Below are 18,748 nucleotides of genomic sequence, written 5' to 3' on the forward strand. Positions count from 1 at the left end.
ATATAATGTAATAACCGGTAAAATATATATATATATATATATATACAAATAAATAAAAATGGCCTCATAGGTGGGTAATCATCGGCCATTACTCATTTTCCCCCCGAGTTAATCGGGCATGAGGACATCTGGCATAATGGGGCGTACGCGATTCGAACCCAACGCTGAGCGATGATTGAACGGCTTCCTACCACTAAACCACCATCCCAGATGTCAACTAAAAATAAGTAGATACTTACACATATTAAAAATTACCAATAGTCACTATTCATAATTACTATTCACAATAGTCACTATGCAAGATTACTATGCAGAAATACTACGTAAGATTACTATGCAGAAATACTATGCAAGTTCACTATTGAGATAAACTATTCAAAATTACTATTCACAGTAGGACCCACCGAGTACTATTCACAAGCGGGTTCCACCAACAGTGGGTCCCACATCAGCGGGCCCACACAAGCGGGTCCCACATCAGTGGGCCCCATACAAACGGGTCCCACATCAGCGGGTCCTACCACCAGTGGGACCCACAACAAGCAGGACCCACAAATAGCGGGACCCAACGCCAGCGGGACCCACCACTAGTGGGAACCACTACCAGAAGGACTCACCGCAACCACTTTCATTAACTCATTGGTTAAGCGGGTCACTCCACAACCACTATCATTAATGAGCAGTTGCGCTTCACCGACGAAAATAATAATTAAATAATATTAATCATCCTGTTACTATTCAAGCAGCCTTTACTATTCATTTATTTATACCTTTACTATTCCTATATTTTTGTAAAAGCATTTAAGAGAGTAGTTGTGAATTTAAGAATGAAGTATCTATAAATAGAGGCTCTCGTTTTGTTATTTCGACAAACCCTAGTAGAGCTAAAAAAATTCAGAGAAGAAAGAGTAAGAGAGAGAGGGAAAAAGAGAGAGAGGAGAAGAAAAAGGAAATCCACTTCATCACTACCAAGGTAAGTCTTTCATATAGATAGTTAAAGTATTTATTATGGGTAATATGGTTGGTTCTACCACCTATGTAAATATTAGGATAAAGCATGCATAAGAGGCGATAACTCGCTATAGATTATGCAAGTTTTACCATCTTATTTGAACGGTGAAATGCTAGCATAGTAACCGTAAAGTAAACTTTAATCAAAGAAAGGCGAACTGCTGAGCATAGTAGCCCATCTTATTTGAACGGTGAAATGCTAGCATAGTAACCGTAAAGTAAACTTTAATCAAAGAAAGGCGAACTGCTGAGCATAGTAGCCCATCTTATTTGAACGGTGAAATGCTAGCATAGTAACCGTAAAGTAAACTTTAATCAAAGAAAGGCGAACTGCTGAGCATAGTAGGCAAGAAATAAACTAAATCAAAGAATGGTGAACTGCTGAGCATAGTAACATGTGGGGTCCACATGAATAGTAACATGTGGGGTCCACATGAATAAATAACATGTGGGGTCCACATGAATAGTAACATGTGGGGTCCATATGAATAGTGCATGGTGGGCCCCATGATTTTAAAATTTTAATAGAAAGAACACTGAACACAGGGAACATTATTTTGGACATAGATGGACATTACCTGGACAGAAAGGACACTGCCTTAAAACATGAATTTGATAAAATTAGAATATATTCCACTCCAAGGTGTAAGCTCAAACAAACCTGTGATCAGAAAGCTATATGTAAGGGTTGTAAGGGTTTTCTTCCATTGATTCTCTTTTGCTATATGTAAGGGTTTTCTTCCATTGATTCTCTTTTGCTATATGTAAGGGTTTTCTTCCATTGATTCTCTTTTGCTATATGTAAGGATTTTCTTCCATTGATTCTCTTTTGCTATATGTAAGGGTTTTCTTCCATTAATTCTCTTTAGCTATAAGTAAGGATTTTCTTCTATTGATTCTCTTTTGCTATATATAAGAGTTTTCTCCATTGATTCTCTTTTGATATACTGGATGTGAATATTTCATATTCTTTGATTCTCTTTATACGCAATTGCTATAAGAGTTTCTATCCTTCTAAGATCCACAACTGATGAGAATCCAAGGGGGATCCTTTCTTTCAGACCCCATTCTTTTCAGATAAATGATTTTACTGATAAAGCTATAATTCTATTTTGTATCCTCAAAACTGGTTTCCGTGAGATATGTTTATGTTTAGGGTTTATCTTATGATACCCTAATTCTGGATATGGACTGAGTTATGATATGATGACGGGTGGAGGCGTTATAGTCCTCCATGTGCACGTGGGTAAAGACGACTCTAGAGAGTGTAAATCTAGAGGATTATGAGCCGAGGTATGGCTATGAATGGGCCGAGATATGGCTATGAATGAAAGCATCTATGCTTAATGAAGTCTATATATATAATTCTATATATATAATTCTTGATATCAAGTTCTGTAAGTTTTCTCTATACGTTTGGAAAGTATGTTGTGCTTATTCTTTCTTTCCATGTTTATAATGTGAGATGTCCTATCTGCAAAATATCATGTTCTTATGAGCTTGACAATTCTACATCACTTGTTGTTTATACCCTACCGGGCTATTTGAGCTCACCCCTTTTTCCTTGTTTTATTGTTCCAACCCCCAGGTGAAGTATAGATGAAAGATGAGGAATGCTAGAGTTGAATCCAGAACTGTTCTAAAGGACAACTATGTTTTAAATATGTATCAACTATGTCTTGAATTAAGATGTAATAAGTTATACCTAATTTCTGTAAACCCTCTAAACGTAGTTGTTGTATTTGAGATCTTGGGAATAATGAAAGTTTTTTTTTTTTTAGAAAGATGATGTAATATTCTTCTACACACCGAGTTGGTATTTCCAAAAATCCGGGGCGTTACATATAATCATGTTTATAATGGTAAGTCCAGACATATAGGACTTAGACATAGTACTATAAGAGAGTTACTTACTAATGGAGTAATAACTATTGATTTTGTGAGATCGAGCCAAAACTTGGCTGATCCATTCACTAAAGCTCTTACAAGAGATTTGGTGTGTAAAACTGTGGACCCCGATCCGAGGACGGCGAGAGGGAATGAGTCCCTACACACCCTCTGGATCATCCACGTGAATGGAGAGCTCTGCCAATGAACTCTCGAAACAGATGCCACCCTCATAGCATAGCACGAGTGGCGATATAAAAAGAAAAAGATATGTCTTGATCCGGAGCCAAGGCTCGAAACCGAGACATACCTAAAATAAACTCAAAGTCGCCATCCATGGATATGCCATGGAACCCTAAAATCAAATCATCTGTGCAATGGATAACCAGAAATATATATGGGTTCGTGCCTGGTTACGAATGGAGAAGGTCTGAGAGCACCCCCAATTCGTCCGAGTGCAAGCACTTGGTCTCTTATGCCATTTATTATTAACTCCAAAGAAGTTTGGGTAAAAATTATATGAAATGGGAACAATCCTCAGGAGTCATCTACCTAAGCATGCATTTCCTGAGGATAAAGTAATAAGCAGTCATAAAATAAAATGAAAGATGTGTCACCTAAGCATAGCTAAGTTATGAGTGACATGCCTAATGGGTGTCTAAGTTCTGATGTGCAAACACATGCAAGCTATAGCTAAAGGTATAGGATCAGTACAAGAGAATAAGAAAATACATCAAAACATACAATAACAACACAACAAATCCTAAGACTCTAAATGATTAGCCCGAGTCTTCGGATGGTCTGGTATTCATCCAAAGAAGCCTACGTATCCCCGCCTCCACGAGAATCAAGGCTACGTAGTTCTTCGCACATATTCTAAGCTATGATGCGTAAGACACCTAGACCTCTATCCTAGACTCGATCTAAAAGACCGGACCAGTTATTAAAGTTTCTTGTACGATTATTTAAATTCCAGTGAATTGTGAATTTTAGGACACCCTATATGCCCTAACTAAATGCAGATTAGCCCTAAGCTAATGCAGGTGGTTCCTACAACCTATGTGTAACTAGGCTGTATTTCCTAAGGAAAACAAAAGGTGGACTAGCGTATCCTACTCTAGTCATCACTCGGCGATGTGGATCGCCGACTGACCGGACGGAGGCGCTCCTATAACTCTAGGACAGACCCCTAACTCTAAAACAAGCACACAACAAACAAACAAACAAACAAACAAACAATCTATCAAAAGAAACTTCTAACTCTGAAACTCTCTATCTAGGAGAAACTCCTAACTGTAGAGGAAGATCTTTTGAAAACAAGGTTTTAAAGGTTGCTTATTCAAAAGATTTAAAAAAAATGCTATTTATAAAAGTTTGGCTGGACTTGGGATATAAATCCCAAGCTGCACTACGTACCTCAGAAGAGGATCACGCCAACGTAGTTCGAAACGAACTCTCCTAATTACTACTTCTAAAACACTCAACACTTTAGGCTTTTTTTTAAGGTTTTTCAAAATGTTTTTGATGTTTTCAAATTTCTAATATTTTTTTTTGAATTTTAAATTTCTAATTGTTTTTGAGTTTTAAATGCATTCAATGTCTTTGGGTTTTAAAGCTTTTCAAATGTTTTTGAAGTTTTTAAAGAGTTTTCACCCTTTTGGTCAAAGACCTAAGGGAATATACAAAGCAAAACCCTAGGGCCAAACCCTAGGGCAAATAGGGGAAACCCCTAAACAAGGCAAACTAACGCCAAAGACGAGGGAACGATCTAAGATCACAAATAAAAAAGCTCTAATGAAACTGTGCTAGTCTCTAACAAAGAAGAAATGACAACAACTCTAAAAGAGAAACTCCTAAAAACAACTAAAGAAATGGGAGAAATGAGTCAAAGACTCTCTAATACCACTATCAAAGGACTAGGGAGTCAACGACTCTCTAACAATGCCATCCAAAGGACGAGCGAGCCAATGACTCTCTAATAAAAATCACTAACGAAGATAAGTGAGCCAAAGGCTCTCTAATACTACAACTTAAAGGAAGAATGAGTCAAGATTCTCTAAAAGGAGCTGCTCTAATATAAGGCTGGGTAAGCTTTCTAAAAATGAAAATCCTCTAAATGAGACAAGGCTTGTCTCCTAATAGGGGCTCTATAAATGAGGCAAGGCATGCCTTCTATGGGTACACTATCTGTCAAAATCAAGGCAACCTCCCTGAGGATAGGCTTTAAATGAGGCATGCCTCCAGAGAAGCAATGCCTAACGAGACAAAGTATATCTCCTAGCAGGGGTCCAATTTCTACTGGTGTCTAAAATACTAGTAAAGTATACTATACAAAGAGAGGGGAACACTACTTGGACTAAGCAAGTCCCCGGAGGCTGGACTTGCTCTATAGAGACACAAATTGTCTCTCTAAAGGGGAGGTTCCGACTATCGCCATCATTGCCCCTGAAATGACATATTTCAGGAAATAACAAGGATCAAACTCTAATGGCGTTCCCAAGCTTTAAAAAAAAAACACAAATAAGAAAAAGCTCTAAGAATCAAGAGTGGAAGCTAAATTATGAGCCACAAATGCTAAAAGGAAGTTAGAACAGGAGATTAGCTCTTCATCAATAATAACAAACATCCAGAATTATGTCATAACAGTAGCTCATCTTTGAAAAGCCCATTCTTACATAGCAGGCAAACTGGTTATATGCAATTAACAGAACATAATAGTATTATCATCCACTCTTAGAAACGAATCCAAGAAATAAGTAAGCACTTACCAAACTAAGTCAAGAATAACAAGGCATACAAGAATGTGACTCTGATACAAATGAATTGGATAAGATTTCAAATATGATAATGCTCGGAATCTCCACCGATGCTCAAAAGAGACATAGGTTGAGACCCAAACATATGTTGTATCACCATCCTTGTCATCAAGTATTTAACTTTTATGGAGAATAACAATTAACTAAATTCAGTTTCAATATTAACACAACATGACATTTCTACCCAAACATCTTATCTTTTAATGTTCATGGGCCTGCTCCAAAAAAATATATCAAATAGCTCACTGAGAGGAAGAGGCAATGCTAAGCTAAGAATTATATTTACACTACCATATAAACTCAGGGCTTTGACTTAGGTATGATTTGTTCTAACGTCAAAACTCTTCATAATCACTGTATGAACAAAATAAAGATATAAATGAATCAAGGCATTTAAAGCGCAACAACCTGATAATTCTCAAGCATTCACCATATAGAATCACTCCAAACTGAATAAGATCTAAATTAAAGATCAAATCATACTTCCAAAGCAAAATTATACATTAGTCCTTCATTTGCATGCTTAGAAGCAACTAATCTGTATCAATCTAAACCAAGTAGCTCGTAGAAACCTCATTTGTAAACTCAGGATAACATATCCTCATCATGTGATAAGTCAAAATACTCAGTATCACACAATGAAAATCATGTCATAAGGCAATCAATAGGTGGTTATGATGAAATTTTCTAAACCGAATCATTAATTCTCAATGCGAAGCCTGTTACGGACTCAAAAATTTATCATGCAACCTACTGAAAATCATAAGGGAAATTATTGGCAAAGAATAGCACCATTTCTATGGAGTTACTTATCTAAATCGAAAAATATGGAGGAAAATTATCTGATCTTTTCAAAGCTAATAATTGCCAATATCAAAATGAGGAGGGATGCACATGTTAAAGCTAAATGAGAGTACACACATCAAAGGCAAGTGGAAGCTTCCCATGTTAAAGCCAATTGAGGACTTAATCCTCATATCCAAACAGCCACCATAGTCATATCAGTTATACCATCAGAAAAGGAAGCAACCCATATCTTTTAAAATCCTCATATCAAGGCTCGCAAAAATTTAGACAAAGCAAGGACTGAATATATCAATTCCAAAAAGAAAGAATCATCTGCTTGACTCAATTAAGTAATTATTTCAAGATATTGCCAAAACTGAATGAACTTATAGGGGAAAACTTATGCATCATTACGGCATTTAAACACAAAAACTCCGTTAGTCCACGTCTAAAAAATAATCAAGTCTCATTACTCTCATTCAAGCACACCTCGAAATCATGAACAGAAAACAAATCATAATGGACAGAATGCTTTATCAATATCTTGAAATGATAATGAAAAATTACTCAAAACGAAGAGACAAGTCTTGATCCAAAGTTAATCATAAGTAATTTAAGCTTTTGAGAACAACAGTAAATCCAAACCTTACTTTATATTTGATTTTATATAGACTTAAGAAGAATTCTTGTTGCATACAAACATAATTTATACATTTACTTATTTCGTAACGAGAGAAATCCCTCAAATGAGCTTATGTAGGACTTTTAATCTAAGAAAAACACATTCATAATTTAACAGATATACAAGTAGATAAATAAAATAAAATAAAATAAAAATTAAAGTACCTGATGTAGATCAATATCCGAGCTACCTATGAATTTCCTCAATTCTTTTTACAGATGATGAACACTCCTTCAGAATTTTTTCGAAAATTGAACCAAATGGTAGAGAGTCATTGGATCTGCAATGACTTCGATCGGAAAAGGCTAGATTCAAGGTTTTCACAGCTAGATCTAAAGGTTAGAAACCTAAATTAGGGTTTCAAGGTTAGGGAAAATGGATCTAGGGTTTTAAACATGAAAAGGGTATAGATCTGAGATTTGAGGATTTAGAATAGCTAGATCTCTGATCTTGAATTGGACGGTGAAGATCAAGATCTAGCCAAACAACTGGTCGGAGATGCGGCCGGAGAAAAAGAAGAAAAATGAAATTTAAGGATTGATCTTTCTTTCCTCTCTGCTAGGGTCTCCCAATGTGAAAATCTGAGAAAAATGATGAGAGAAACTAAAGCTAATCAATAATCACAGAGGATATCAAGTGAAATTTTCGGCCAGATCTTCACTGGAACCTTGCCGGAGAAAAAAAAATTTCCGATCGAAAGAAAATGAGTTAAGGTTTGAGAGAAGTTGGAAATAGAAATCTAAGATCGAGATGAAGTGAACGAAGAAAAGAAGAGAAAAGGGATTGATCGGAGACAAGGGCTAATTGCCGGATTCTGGCACGGATTATTGGAGAAGATGAAGAAGAACAAGGTAGAATGAGCAGATCTTGTGAATATAAAAGGGAAAAACCTGCTATGAAGAAGATCAGAGCTCAGCCGGAGGCTTGCCGAAGCTAGATCTAGGTTTTCTCCTTTCTCTCCTCTCTCTCCTTTCTCTCTGCTTAGGATCGGGGGTAGGATTTCCGGCGAACGGTCGGAGAAAAATGATCGGTGGAAGAAAAACTCAAGCTTCTCTGCTCTTGCTCTCTCTCTCTCTCTGTTTCTCTACGAGAAATGAACAGTCCCTTTTTATTTTCTCTTCATCGATTTGTAGACTTTAAAAATAGTTGCGATATTGGCACTATCATATTGATGGGCGAACAAAATTTGATTGGCGCGCCCGTCAATTTGTCTTATTAGTGCCTGGGTATATACAATGACATATTTACCTCCTTTCTCCCGCGAACAACCCCCCTTTCAGATGAATCACCCTCCTTTTGGGTCCGCACTGCGCTCACTCTCTTGACTTGTTCACTGAGCAAATGCGCTCGGATTTCAACGAAATTTTATGAGGATCTACCGGGGACCTTAAGCTATGCTGGGGTTAAATTTGGGGCACCAGCTCACTTATTTGACGAGGCTTCGCCCAAGTAACGCGAACTCGGGTCCGGTCAAAATGGGGTGTCTACAAAAACATCATTAGGGATGGGGTTAAAGCCATTAACCAATAGTCACCAATGATTGAACCTCAACTCAGCACTTGAATAAACATCAAGTCTTGAGTTCAATGAGTCCAAATACATCATATGAAGTAATTGCAAGCACTATAATCTGTATTATTTGCCATCCCAAGGTAAAGTGCTTGGTACCTGTAATGTTTAAAAGGAGAAGGCTGAGTATTTAAACTCTTAATAGGCTTATAACATAGTGTTGGAGTGTTTTAGTTACAGGGGCACTTTTGATAAGCCTACCTATGTGAGTGTGGGAGTGGTGCCGCTTCCTATGAGACCTAGCTAGTCTCTAGAGCGCTCATGAAACCAAGATATAGACACAAGGCCAGTACATGTGTCGGTTTTAGAAATTGCCCAAAGAGGTGAAATCTTATGTGTGAGACGTATCCGGTTAACCAAATAGAATAGCTAGTTCAAAGATACGTCTACTATGCAATTCTGGTTAACTTTGATGTGTCCTCACTAAGTGAAGGTTCAAATCGAGAGATACCTTCATTTATGCATAAGATTTCGAAGCCTGATGAGAAAATTTTCTTTGATTTTGAAAATGGTGGGGGATTGTTAGTGATTTTGGATTTTCAAAATCATGTATTAGTGTTTTGGAAAATGTTTTATAAAAAGCGTTTGGGAAAAAGAAAATGTTTTCTTGGAAAGATTTGCTTTTACAAAATGATGTAGAAGTGTAGTTGAAAAGATAGTCCCGTACCGGATGAGAGAAAAGAAAGAGAAGGGCTTATAAAGCACTACACTTTTCTATTACTTGTTTGATTGCACATTGGGTTGAACCCATGGTTGGACCCACGGGACGGTGCAACGCACCGTTCGCACACGCGCGCACGGCGTGGGCAATGGGCTACAGGGCGCATAGTGGCGCTTTTTTAGGCGCACTTTGCACCGTTGGATCAAGATGAAGGTGGACCAGTTGGATGGGTGGGTCAAATGGTTCGTAGGCCCATCAAGCCGACCGGTTGGGTTGGGCTTCGGTTCGGGCCTAATGGTTGGCCCAACGGGCCCATAACTCCAACGGTCAAAGGGTGTGATCAAATGGGTTGTGTCCCTTCCCCCAACGGTCAAGTGCCAAGGGGGTGCGATCCACACCATAGATGGTTGATCTAACGATGACTGGGTTGGAAAGAGGTTTTACTCAAACCAACAGTCACATCTAGGATCGATCAGGACCGTTCAATATCAATGGGTGCGATCTAACGGTCAGATTTCAAACATTCTGGAAAGGTACCCTGTAGAGGTGTTTTTCACACTGAAAAGATACCAGGTGGTCTACAAAATGTGCAGAATTCGGTCATTTCATATAGAAAAACGAATTGGAAATTCTGACAGACTTTACACTCTCTTCTACACTCCTACAAAATCCCCAAGTATTTCTACATACTGTTTTTCTTTTGTTTACTGTTCTAGATACTGTTTTTCTGCAGAAACATTATCTATAAATTTCTCTAAGGCTTAAAATTTCGGAAGGGCATTTCAGGTTTGATTCCGCTAGTGCTACGCGTCATCAAACATTAGTAGGGCTTCCCTACTATGCTTCATTGTATCTTGGAGGCAATTCGCGGATCCCCTTTGCACACTACTAGTGGGGGTGAATCTTGTCTTAAGGAAAGTGATATCACGCCTTGAAGCAACAAGTTTCTGTTTTCTATCAACAACAGTACCCTCAATTTATTCAACAAATTTTACCCCATGTTTTGACAGGGAATCTTTCTTATGTTGGTAATGCATTTTTTTCAATCCAAAAGTTTTTGCCTAAAACAGGGTTTGCAGCCCTTTGGAAAAACAGTTTTTTCTCATGGTTGCCGAACATGTGAAAAGGTACTCACGTTATGAGATTTTATATGGTGGACAAAGTTGCATGCACTTGTAGCAAAAAATAATACACTAGGGCCCATGTTTTTGGGTGATCTACCCCATTCATTGTTGGACCCGGCGTAGATAGATCGTAGCCATAAAATCTTCTCCTCAGGTGATCTTAATCTTCCAGTCTCTTGAGGTTTAACATGGACATCCTGATTGTCGGGAAAGTTGCATTTTTCCCCACCACTAGGTTGCTTGGGTGGGAAGGCAAGAAGGAAAAAATAGAAACTAACTTTTTAGGTTTTAGAAAATCCAGGGAATAAGAGAGCTTTTTTCTCTTTATGTGGGGTGTGAGAACGTGCAAGGGAGAGAAATAGAGAAAGAGAGTTTTTTTTGGGTTCTTCTTGTGGGTTTTCTTCTCTTGCGTTTCTCTTGGGGTTTTCTCTTGAATTACTCTTGGGCACGGTCTTGGGTTGAGAAGCAAGGAACGGGTTGCAATATTTGGGGTTTTTTGGGTTTAATCTATTATAATTCTTGTGTATTGTTTTTCTCATAGTGGAAGTTCGTGTCTCTTGCCCGTGGATGTAGGCTGGGTCGAACCACATAAAATCTTGGGGTTCAAATTGTGGATTGTTTTATTGCTTTACTTTTCGATTAATTCATCCTATGGAGAAGATTTTCATGTCAGGTGTAAAATGATGGGATCCACAATATACATGCCCTACAAGAAAGTGAGTTGGAAACCCCACGAAATGCAAAAAATCTACTGGAAATGACGAAATCGTGGGTCAATTTCACTTTCGTCTTTATTTTCTAAACGGGATCATGTTTTGGAAGTGTTTTCTTAGACCTTAGCTAGTTCTCAAACGAGTATATTTACTGAAGGAAAACACTTTCAAAACGAAGTTCATCCGGAAAATAAAGACGAAAGTGAAAATGACCAATGATTTTGTCATTTTCACTGTGATTTTGAATAAGATCAGATATCACAAGATCGACTCATTGGATGGTTTGTTATTAGATTAGGAATGGTACTTGATTTGGTAATTGGATTTGATTTGCAATTATGTTAGATTAGAATATTCTACTCCTATCTATTTCCTTTCGTATCTTAATCATTCTATATTTATCCCTTTGAGTGCTTTATATAAACACTCATCGAGGCCTAATTGTAATCATCAAGATAAATAAATAATTACCCTGTCTGTCGCTTTTACTTCTCAAACCCTAGGTCTATGATTGCTTCCCTGGCCGCAAACCAATGTTTCAATATTGAAGTGGTTGATTTGATTAAAATCACACACCTTGCTTTTATCTCTCACACTCATCACTTCCGTCTTAAGCAAAACAGCACACCCCTAGTAATTAATATTTCCACTCCTACCCAAAAAAATTTCCTTGCATCTTTTCAAATCTATTAAGTCGTTGTTTACTGATATTTGCCATCACATTCATAGTCGCTAATTGCCGCTTCTCACAACTTTATATGTTCTTCACTTTCTCCTTGTTTCTTTCATTTTTATATTTTGATTGAGGTACCTCGTTAGAGGTGCTTGTCTTAAATAACAACTCTTCTCAGTTGAAGTGCTTCATTTATTTTGAAGTGTATGCCTAAAAAAGTCTCCCTTCTTCCATGGGGATTGGCCTCTCAAATAACAACTCTGCTCAGTTGAGGTGCTTCATTTATTTTGAAGTGTATGCCTTAAAAAAGTCTTCCTTCTTCCATGGGGATCGGTGCCTAAAACCGATCCATGATGATTTGCCTTTTGAGGCACTAGCCCATATTAATCAATTTTTATGAGGGTCGGTATTCATAACTTGCCCATCAAGACTCCCATCAAGTCTTGACTCAAATCCAGCCCATTAAGGAAGTCTTCTCTTGAGGTTCATCAGTGTAATCGGCAGCTCATCATGCAAGTCACATATTCTTCGGCAATCAACATCAGTCCTCATCAGCACCTGAATTTTGGCAAGATGCGTTAGTTATCATCATCAACACACATGATCATCGTCACAAGCGTTTGAGGTGGGCTCGTTAGAGAATAAGATCAGATATCGAAAGATATGACCATTGGATTGCTGGTTATTAGCTTAGGAATTATGCTTGATCAGGTAACTCGATTACATTAGCAATTATCTCTTACCCTTTTTATCTTATTCTTCTTTCTACGTTTATCCTTCCAGGGTTTTATATAAAACTTCATGAAGGCCTAATTGTGAATTTGTAGTCATCAAGATCAATAGAAAATCTCTGATTTTTCATTGATGGGGATTGGTGCTCTCTTCCTTGTTTTTTTGTGGGCGTGTCACAGAAAGTAAGAGGGGTCCCTCTTTTTTTTTTGCTAGCTGCCTTCTTTCTTTCTTTCTTTTTTCTGAAATGATGTGACTTCATTAAAATGAAGTGGCCATCATCAGGGAGATTATGGGAGATAAGAGTACAGGAGAAAGAAAGCAAAGGAACAAGTAGCAGCCCTCTTTATTGAATTTAAAGCCAAATCAACAACTTGCATCACTTCCACTGATAGGAACTTGGGGACCATAAATAACATGGTTATAATTCTAAGTCCAATAATCAGTTTTGGATTCAAATTCGAAAACCAACAGGGCCTAAGAAAATTAGTGCACTTGTGTTATTGCTAAGCCATCACAAATCCAGTCAATTGTCCTTGGAACCTTCCGTCATGCATGATGAAAAACCATCCTCCGACAAATCTCTAAGCTCTAGATACTTGCATTCCTCAATCTCGCAAATGAGTTATCCCCTCATAGTCAAACCTGGACCCACTCGCCTCTAAATTAGAAGTATAGAACATATCAAAGGCTCCTAATGAGCATCTAGTGCAACCTTACAGAGAAGACAGTGATAATTAAGCCGTGGATTCCACTCTTGTAGAAGAATCAGATTCTTGTAGACACACAAACATAAAATTTGAATAAAAATTCTTATAGATAAGTGAAAGATATGCACCATTCAAATTTTAATTATCATTTGTCGATTCGATTCCTAGCTCCACTCTAAAAAAGATATGATATTTGCCATCCCTTGTTTTGATAATGCCACTCTTTACTATCTTCTCTTCATGGATGGGTTCTTCCTCAATGATCCTAACCAGATGGCCATGAAGCAAAATCCACCCTCCTTGGACGATTCTAACCATCCAATTTGCGGCCACTGAACGGGTGTTGAGAAAACAAAAAAAAGCAACGGCCAGGATTCATCAAGATAGCTTTGACATATTAATGGCTTTGAATCATTTAATAATTTCATCACTATTAAAACAGGGAGTGCGAATAACATTCACCTTTAAAATATAAGATTTGCAATCTCATCCCACATCACCCCTAGAACTTATTGCCTTTGTTTGATTCCACTAAGCAAATGTTATTTGGAAAATTTTGATAAAATAACTATCTCAGTATTTTTTTTAGAATTTCAAAGATGAAAATGATTGTGAGCTTAAGGGCCCAAACACATGGGTCCCCCATTTTTTGTAGTGATCAGAACCATTCATTTGCAAGGCCCCATCATAGATAGAGTGTGTACAAAAAATCAGCTCCATTGGATCATCCTAACCCCTTCAAAAGCTGAGGGCAAAAAAATGGGCAGACCCTCTGCTTTTGGACGGGTTAGGATGATCCTATGGAGCTGATTTTTGTACACACCCTATCTATGTAAGGGCCTTTTAAATAAATGCTTTGGATCATCCTAACAATATGGGCCCACGTGTGTTTGGGCCCTCAAGCTTATATGAATCATTTTCCTCAATTTCAAATTCCCCCCTGTAACGATGACACGGCAACATATCAAATATTTGTGGATAGTAGGCACTGTCCATCTTAATATACTTCTAAAAAGGGTCCCCACGAAGTTGACTTATCTTAACGTGTTCACACGTGCCAGATTCATAGTTCTACACGTGTCAGCTGTAGACAATGTTTCTTCTACTAAGGCCGCGTATAATAGGCTTGTGTGATAGCTGTCAGTCCACGTGGTAAACGGATGACCTGCAATGTGCGGCAGACGTGGCACTGCTCACCTCTTTAGATAATTCTTGGTAGGTTAATGATTTTTTCACCCCACTGTAGGATAATGCGCCCCACTGTTAAAACGTAAATCATCGCCTCGCCCGCCCTTCTTGGTAAGAAGGTTTGACTCGCTGGATACTTAATGGGCAAGGCATCCGAAAATTGAGGGGATTAAAAAATGAGACAGAAAAACCTTGTTTACTACTTTTAATTAAAACTGAGACTGAGACATTTGAAATTCTAGCACTGTGATGTAGTTTAAAGTTGTTTTTTTAAATTAACCAGGTTATGGTCATGACATGACATACATCATACATTGGCAGACAATATGATGTCACGCCTAATGACCAATCTACCCCTTCTATGTGGACTCACAAATCGGTTGTCACTCACAACATAATTTTAAGTCCAATAATTGGTTTGGCTCACAATCGGTTGTCATAATCTTAAACGAACAGGTGCTTAGGATGTGCAACTACAAAGTATTAATGCTTCGGAGGAATGCTAGTTGCAAACGCGAGATCTACATATGCACAACAAATACGCACATAAGCATGTTAGTGAAAAATTGTATCTGTTGGAGATTAAAGAATAGAAACTGGTTTGCTTCAAAGCGCGGAATCGCTTTCCTTGAGACAGATTTCGCCCCCACCAGAGAAGTGTGCAAAGGGGATCCGCGAACTTAGGTTTTAAATTTCGGTTTCGGAATGCGTTTCGCTCCTCCCGAAACCGAAATTTTAGCCGAAATTTTGAAATTTCCTTTGAAATTTGATGAAATAAAAAAAGCAATATTTTATCGACACCGAAATTTCGGGGCGAAATTTCGTCGAAATAAAGTTACGTTTTGAGGTTACCCAATTTCGATTTCGCCATTGACCGAGGTCCGAAATTTTGGATTTTGGTCGAAATTTAAAACCTTGCCGCGAATTGCCTCCAAGATACAATGAAGCTAGTAAGAAATTCCTACTAATATCCGACGACTCTATGCACAAGCGGAGTTAAATCCGAAATGCCCGTAGAGAATAACAAGCCCTAGAGAATCAGTCTAATTACTGTTTTCTGCAGTATAACAGTAATTAGAAATATAACAATGAAAGCTGTAAGTAAAACGACTTTGGTGAGATAAAAAAGAGTGTAAAAAATGCACTAGAACTTTCAAGAATTGCACCATAAATGGATAGATTTGTTTCTTTCTTGAAATGGCTAGGTTCTACCATTTTCATAGAGCCTCTGGTGTCTTTTCATTGTGAAAAGCACCCCTGCACAATGTCTTTCCAGTTCGGTCTGAATTATGATCGTTAGATCGCACCTATTCACGATTCAACGATCCAGATCAATCCTGGAGTGACTATTGGGATATTTAAAACCCCATCCTTCCCCATAACCGTTAGATCACGACTGATCGCCAATCTACAGTTCGGATCATATCTGATCACCTCTTGACCATTGGGAAGTGACTCCTCATGATCCAGATCGCAACTAATCGATCCAACGACCTAGATCTCACCCGACCGGGCACTAGCTGTTGGAGTGCTCTAGGCCCGCTGGGCCAATTGTTGGGCCCGAACCAAAGGCCCAACCTGACCGAACCACTCGGTCTATCCACTTGACCGATCCAACTAGGTCTAGATCCAACGGCTCGGATCAAATCTGAACAAATTAATGGTTCAAATCGCTCCTCGCTAAGATGCGTCGTGAGCCTAAAAAAGTGCCACTAGCACCCTACAGCCCACGCCGCGCATGTGCGGACGGTGCAACGTCCTGCGGTTCAACCCAGATCTCACCCGACCGGGCACTAGCTGTTGGAGTGCTCTAGGCCTGTTGGGCCAACCGTTGGGTGCGAACCAAAGGCCCAACCCGACTGAACCACTCGGCCTATCCACTTGACCGATCCAACTAGGTCTAGATCCAACGGCTCGGATCAAATATGAAAAAATTAATGGTTCTAATCGCTCCCTACGATGCGGTGTGCGCCTAAAAAAGCCCCACTAGCACCATACGGCCCATGTCGCACGTGTGCAGACGGTGCAACGTCCCGCGATTCAACCAAAATTAAAGGTAAGACCCATTGTGCAGCTAAACAAGAGAAATGAATGAGTAAAGTAATATATACCTTTCTCCAACTATTCTCCAAATCAATGTGGGACTATCTTTTCAATGCACTTCTACACTCTTTCCAAAAGCAAAAGCAAAAAGCAAAAGGCAAAAAGCAAATTTTTTAAAGAAGAGTTTTTCTTTTCCCAAGATAACTTTAACAAAACATTTTCCAATCCTTGTTTTGACCACAGCTATGTTGCTTCTTCTTTTTTTGTGTTGCTAATGAGTGATCAATATTAGTAAATAACCTCTCATTTGAAAGCCTTTCTTGATAACAGGATGAAATTTTCTTGAAAGGCTCAAATTTTATTTTATTTTTGTGCATTAAATGGGCGCAAAACAAATTTTACACCCATTTGAAGTGGAAAATGGCCCATTTTTAAGTACAAAATGGGCATAATTTTGTTTGGCGACAAGAAAAACAGAGCCAGTTGGTAAATATAAATATAAAAGAGACCAAAAGCATGGTGTCAATGTGACTTCACATTGAGTGAAATGCAACACGTGCTCGTCTTATTGTACCGGCGAACCAGTTAATGGTGTCCAGGTGAGGACAGTTTTTTTAATTTCTAGAATGAATCTTTGGAAGAACATGTGGTGACTAAGTGAGGATTGTTTCTGAGGTGCCTCCGATGGAATCAGGCTCACATGATCCTAAGATGTCAATCAATCTTTTGATTAAAAAAAAAACTCAAACTAAAGATTCCCTGGCTACTCAAGGTTTAAATTAATGGCTAAGGATCAATCGACCAAATCTAAATCTCACAATATTATTGGTTGCTTATTATTATTATTTTAAATGGATAAATAAAGAATGTTATGGTCCCGGGTTCGAACTCGTGACCTTTTGTGGTGGATTATTCTTAACTCAACTCAACTCAACAAAGCCTTTGTCTCAAACTAGTTGGGGTCAGCTAAATGAATCCTTTAGAAAAACTTCATGAAGAAGGTGGCTTACTATTGTGGTGGCTTATTATTGTTTCGGAATGCCAAAATGACATCCCCAAAGTTGTTCATTATAGGCTTCTTTAAATTGAAAGTTCCTATAAATAAAAATTGAATAGGTTGGTTCAAGTTATCTTCCTGTGGAAAAATAGCAGGAAGTTTTAGAAATTTTAGAAATGAGCTAACCTAGATTGATTATCTATAAAGGACGAGATGTGGATATTACGTTGTACCAGTGAGGATGCTGCCCCAAGGGGGTGGATTGTACGATCCCAACTCGGAAAATAAGGGAAAGTTCCTGGGCTATATATGTGGACTTCTCCTTAACTGTGTAGACGCTTTTTTAGAATCCATGCAGAGTGGGTCGGGCATGGCGTGTGGCAACGGTTCGGTTTCGGTTCGATTTGACCCCCAAACTGAAACCGAACCGAACATGCTTACCTCCAAACCGAACGAAAATCGAAACCGAAACACTCCGAACCGAACCGAACCGAACCGATGAAAAGGGGCATATTTATCATGTTCCTATGAAAAGGAGCACATTTATCATTGTCCAAACCGAACCAATCATCGGCTTGGTTCTACCGAACCGAAATTTGAATCGGTTTGGTTTAACCAAACCGAATGTTCGGTTCGGTTTCAGTTCGGTTCAATTGATTTTGCCAGCTTTAGTTGCTTGAGAACAAAACCGGGGCGGGTTGGGGCCTAAAACCGGACAATATTCACATTGGGATTGGGTCGTGACAATCAATAGTCTCCATTCATAAAAAAAAATTTCCACACATCAAAGGAAATTGATTGGGGCATTATATATGTATTAGAATATATGAGATCTCACCATTGGATCTTCTTGACGGAAAATTAGACAAGTTGGTTAAATGAGGTAATCTAGATTGATCAGGCAACTGAGCTAGATGTGATATTTAGGTTAGATTTGGATGTTTCTTTCTTTATCTCTTTGCACAGTCAATACAATCTTTCGATGTTTATCCTTTGAGAACAGTATAGAAACACTCACTAGGCTCTTTGTAATTTATCTTGGTTGCTTAATCAATCTAGGCTACCTCATTGAACCAACTTGCCTAATCTTCCTCCAAGATGATCCAATGGCGAATCTCAGCTTAATCTGACGGCGAGCTCTCATATATTCTAACACATA

Source organism: Tasmannia lanceolata, unplaced genomic scaffold (assembly GCF_043159265.1).
Source record: "Tasmannia lanceolata isolate RefF3 unplaced genomic scaffold, GAP_Taslan_0.1 ptg000013l, whole genome shotgun sequence".
In the NCBI taxonomy this organism is placed as follows: domain Eukaryota; kingdom Viridiplantae; phylum Streptophyta; class Magnoliopsida; order Canellales; family Winteraceae; genus Tasmannia; species Tasmannia lanceolata.